The sequence below is a fragment of the Triticum urartu genome, chromosome 4A (assembly GCF_056163025.1).
Source record: "Triticum urartu cultivar PI428250 chromosome 4A, HENAU_Tu73, whole genome shotgun sequence".
Lineage (NCBI taxonomy): Eukaryota > Viridiplantae > Streptophyta > Magnoliopsida > Poales > Poaceae > Triticum > Triticum urartu.
In genome coordinates this window covers 409,834,021-409,839,930 of record NC_141876.1, presented here as the reverse complement: position 1 = coordinate 409,839,930, position 5,910 = coordinate 409,834,021, and positions in this window count along the sequence as shown.

Below are 5,910 nucleotides of genomic sequence, written 5' to 3'. Positions count from 1 at the left end.
GAGGCTGAAGAAATGTGCAAAGTCATTCGTGAAAATCTCAAAGTCGCGCAATCGCGCCAGAAGAGTTACTATGATAGCAAGCATCGTGACTTGGCTTTCGAGATCGGAGACCATGTCTACCTCCGCGTCTCTCCAATGAAAGGTACTCGTCGCTTCGGTATCAAAGGGAAGCTTGCCCCTAGATATGTGGGTCCTTTCAAGATCATTGGCAAAATAGGCGATCTCACCTATCAACTTGAGCTTCCATCCAACTTTGCAAACGTGCACGACGTGTTTCACGTGTCTCAACTCCACAAGTGTTTCAAGACTCCTGACCGCACCATCAACTTCGAAGAGATTGATCTCCAGGAAGACCTGTCTTATCATGAGCACCCCGTTGCTATTCTTGAAGAAACTAAGCGCAAGACTCGCAACAAGTCTATCATATTCCTGAAAGTCAAGTGGTCACATCATTCCGACCGTGAAGCCACCTGGGAATGCGAGGATCACCTCCGTTCTGCGTACCTTGAGTTTTTTCCAGTCCTAGATCTCGGGACAAGATCCTTTCGTAGTGGTGAAGTGTTGTAACACCCCGTATGTAACCTGACATATTTGTATTCCAACTCTTGCCATTTCCGGCAATAAGTTATGATATTTCCTCGTTGTCGAGTTTTTGTCTCCGTGTTGTTTTGTCTGTGTAATGCATCTCATATCATGTCATCATGTGCATTGCATTTGCACACGTATTCGTCTCATGCATCCGAGCATTTTCCCCGTTGTCCGTTTTGCATTCCGGTGCTCCTATGTCCTCCGGTGTCCCTTTCTACCTCTTTTTGTGTGTGGGTGTTAAACGTTTTCGGATTGGACCGAGACTTGCCAAGCGGCCTTGGTTTACTACCGGTAGACCGCCTGTCAAGTTTCGTGCCATTTGGACTTCGTTTGATACTCCAACGGTTAACCGAGGGACCGAAAAGGCCTCGTGTGTGTTGCAGCCCAACACCCCTCCAAAGTGGCCCAAAACCTACCAAGAACCCCTCCGTCATCTAGGCGTTCGATCACGATCGCGTGGCCGCAAACCGTGCTCAATTTGGAGTCTCCTAGCTCCTCCTACCTATAAAAATGCCACTTCCCCGAAATTCCGGATCCACACCACCATAACCCTAGCTCCCCTCGTCCCTCAGTGCGCCGGACATGTCCGGGCGCGCCGAACACACTCCGCCGCCGCCAATCGTCCGCCGCCACGTCAGCTGCCACCGTCTTCTCTCTCCTCTGGCCCGCGAAGCCCGCGCCGGGCCCCCGCGGCCCATCCGGCCGCCGCCGCACAGGCGCGATCGCCCGACCTCGCCATCGCCGCGCCGTCCGCCACCGCCTTATCTCGCGCCGGCCGGCGACCTCGCCAATCCCGCCACCACCAACCTCGCGGGCCACCGTCGCCCTTCTCGCCGTTCGCGCCCAACGCCGCTGCCTCCACGCGCCCCTCGCCGCCCTTGGGTTCCCGGCCTCCCCGCGCCCCGAAGCTCGCTGGTCGCTGTCTCCGTCTTCGTCTCCGGCGAGAGATCCGGTCGCCTCGGTTCGCGTGCTCGGCAGATCTGCAACCGCTACAGTAAACCCTAGATTGGGTTGACTTTCTCTCCAACTCCCCATAATTTTGGCAATTTTCATCATGTCATAACTCTACATCCGTAGCTCCGTTTTGGGCGTGTAGCATATCAAATGGTTCGTCTCGACGAGTACTTAATTTCATCTCATTACATCATGTTCATTTGAGCTCATCTTGATGCTCTAAATGTTGTTGAAAGAGTGCTAGTTTCTGTTAGTTTCAGTTTATTATTAGCAATTGGACATTTGTCATTTTTGCCATGATTACTGTGTGCCTCCTATGAACTTGAGCCCTACATGAGTGTTGAAGTATGCCATGCCATCTTTACAGGGGTGTATGCCATGTATTTTTGTGATCTCTGTGGTGACTAGCACAAGCATGCAAAGTAGCCCTCGTAATGTTGCTGATTTCAGGGACTTAGAAATCTTCTAAGTCTTTGTCCTGTTAATATTTTTATGCCATGTATCCTTGTTGCTACAGAGTGATCCATGCCTCTTTTGAGCATGATCAGTAAGGATGTTTTGTAGATATGGTTGTGCTCTATCCATCCATGTCTTTGTTTGCAATTATGGAGCACCCTAGCTTGAGTCAATCGAGCTATACTTTTGCTGTAAAATGTTCCTGGCAGAATTTTTACGTGTTAAGCATTTTTGCCGAGCTTGTTGTAGTTGATCCATGCATGCTATGTTGTTGTTCTTGCCATGTTTAGCTTCTATGCCATGTCTACTTGTTGGGTGTATGCTTAGTTTGTCATGCAATGCCTTGTGGTGAGTGCATCGAGATCGTAAACATGCCTACTTGATATCTGTTTTGCCATGTTCCAGTTTTCCTCTAAGTCTGAATCTGTTAACGATAATTGCTATGTTCACATTGTTGCCATTGTATTTTCTGATCCCTTTTGGCTTATGGTCAGTAAGGTACTTTTGTTGTATGCTTTGAGTAGCTTCATGCCATGCTTTGGTTTGCCATGATATGTTCCTATAGCATGTTGTTATCATGCTCTTAACATTGCTTCCTGATGTTATATTCCTGACTTGTTATTTTCACTAAGTCTGTAACCTGATATCTTTTGCACTTTTGCCATGCTTGTTTGAACCTGCTATTGAGTGAATTAGCTGTAGCTCAGTGTTCATATTTTGTCAAGCATCTTGAGTGGATCCCTTCCATGTATTTTGTTGCTATGTTAGAGTGATGTAGCATGTTGTTCTTGATGCATTTAGATGGCCTCGTGCTGTTAATCGCAGATCGGTGCCATATTTGTTTTGCTTGTCATTTGCAAACCGTGCATCCGATTCCGGTGATCTTTATATGGATTTCGACCAAAATCAACTCATCTTTCCAGTGGCACTCTTGGTTTTCCAAGTTTAGGCCAGGTTCAATCTTTCCTTTCCAAAGCATGCATATGCATTGCATATCACATCCCGCATATCATGCCATGTTTTTGCATCATGTTGCTTGCGCATTGCACCATGGTTGATCGTGGTTCCCTTTGCTTGTTGTTCTTGCTTTGGGTAGAGCCGGGAGATGAGTACGTGAATGAGGAACCCGTTGAGTACGCTTACGAGGATCAAGCTAACGTCAACTCGGAGAACTTTGCAGGAAAGATGACCATACCCTCGAAATCACTTCTATCTTTGCTTGCTAGATGCTCGCTCTTTTGCTATGCCTATGCTATGATACCTACCACTTGCTTATCATGCCTCCCATATTGCCATATCAAACCTCTAACCCACCTTATCCTAGCAAACCGTTGTTTGGCTATGTTACCGCTTTGCTCAGCCCCTCTTATAGCATTGCTAGTTGCAGGTGAAGATTGGAGTTTGTTCCTTGTTGGAACATGTTTATTGTTGGGATATCATTATTATATCTTGTCTATTTTAATGCACCTATATACTTGGTAAAGGGTGGAAGGCTCGGCCTTATGCCTGGTGTTTTGTTCCACTCTTGCCGCCCTAGTTTCCGTCATACCGGTGTTATGTTCCTTGATTTTGCGTTCCTTATACGGTTGGGTTATAATGGGAAACCCTTGACAGTTCGCCTTGAATAAAACTCCTCCAGCAATGCCCAACCTTGGTTTTACCATTTTCCACCTAGCCTCTTTTTCCCTTGGGTTTTCGGAGCCCGGGGTCATCTTTATTTAACCCCCCCCCCCCCGGGGCCAGTGCTCCTCTGAGTGTTGGTCCAAACTGGGCGATGTCCGGTGCCACCAGGGGCAACTCTGGGCTGGCCTACCCGACATCTGGCTCATCTGAGTGTGCCCTGAGAACGAGATATGTGCAGCTCCTATCGGGATTTATCGCATTTGGGGTTTTTATTAATTTTGGTTCCGTAGTCGGACCTTGATTGTATCTGGATGAATGTAATGTTATTTATGCTATTGTGTGACGTGGTGATTGTAAGCCAACTATGTATCTCTTTCCTTTATTCAGTACATGGGTTGTGTGAAGATTACCCCACTTGCGACATTGCCTTCAATGCGGTTATGCCTCTAAGTCGTGCTCCGACACGTGGGAGATATAGCCGCATCGAGGGTGTTACAGCACAACCCACCAGGGCGTGCCTGGGCCTCCAGGCACGCCCTGGTAGGTTGTGCTCGCCTCGGAGCACCCCCCAGGTGCTTCTTTGGCCCACTGGATGTCTTTTGGTCCATAAAAAATCCACAAAAAGTTTTTCTGCGTTTGGACTCCATTTGGTATTGATTTCCTACGATGCAAAAAACAACAACTCGCACTTGGCACTATGACAATATGTTAGTACCAAAAAATGATATAAAATGATTATAAAACATCCAAGAATGATAATATAACATCATGTAACAATCAAAAATTATAGATACATTAGAGACATATCAGCATTGCCAAGCTTAATTCCTGCTCGTCCTCGAGTAGGTAAATGATAAAAACAGAATTTTTTATGTGGAATGCTGCCTAACATGTCATCTCACATTCTTTTCTTTGTAGCATGGACATTTGGACTTTTATATGTTTCAAAGTAATAGTCTAGGTTTGACATGAGGACTTAAATACTCAAGCATACCAACAACCAACCATGTCTTTCAAAATATCAACGCTAAAATAAGTTATCCCTTGCCCATCATGCTCAATCATTGATCCATTCATGAAACACACTCACATATTAGCTACACCCAATGCTCAAGTACGATCATAGTGCCCCTTAGTTGGTGCTTTATAAGAGAAGATGGAGACTCAAATTAAAAATAAAAATTGCATAAAGTAAAAGAAAGGCCCATCGCAGAGGGAAGTAGGGATTTGTAGAGGTGCGAGAGCTCTAAGCGAAAAACATAGAGATAAAAACATTTTGGGAGGCATGCTTTTCCTATCAACGAGAACGATCAAGAAGTTCCCAATACTTTCCATGTTAGATATATCATAGGCGGTTCCCAAACAGAAATTAAAATTGTATTCCTTTTTCAACCATACTTTCACTTTCCATGGCTAGCTGTATCCACGGGTGCCTTCCATTCCAACACTTCCCAAGGAAATTATTATTTGACAACATAAAGTAAATTCATTTTTCATTTCGGGACTGGGAATCCCTAATACCTTTGCCTTACTCTCGTGCAATGACAAGTGAATAAACACTCATTGTGAGAATAACATATCTAGCATGGAAATATATTAGCCACCCCCTACCGGTTCATGAGCGGTACGAGCACACAAAAGAGAAGTTTATTTTGAAAACTAGAGATGGCACATGCAAATTTGCTTAGAACGGCAAAATAATACCACATATAGGTAGGTATGGTGGACTCATGTGGCAAAACTAGTTTAAAGGATTTTGGATGCACAAGTAGTGATCATACTTAGTGCAAAATGAAGGCTAGCAAAAGATTGAGCAGCGACCAACCAAGAAACGAATAATCTCATAAGCGAGCATTAAGCATAATTAACACCAAATAATGCACCACAAGTAGGATGTAATTTCATTGCATAACTATTGACTTTCGTTCTTGCATAGGGAATCACAAACCTTAACACCAATATTCTTACTAAAGCATAATTACTCATCAACATGACTCACATACCACATTATCATATCTCAAAGCTATTACAAAGAATCAAGTTTATTTTGTCCAATGATCTTCATGAGAGTTTTTATTATATCCTTCTTGGATATCTATCACTTTGGAACTAATTTTTCATGTGTTGCTTTTGATAAGCTCAAACAAATATAAGTGAAGATCATGAGCATAATATTTCTTTCTCTCAAATTAATTTAAGTGAAGCAAGAGAGAATTTTTTAAAAAAATTACTAACTCTCAAATAAATCTAAGTGAAGAATTGGAGCATTTCTTCAAAAATACTAAAGCA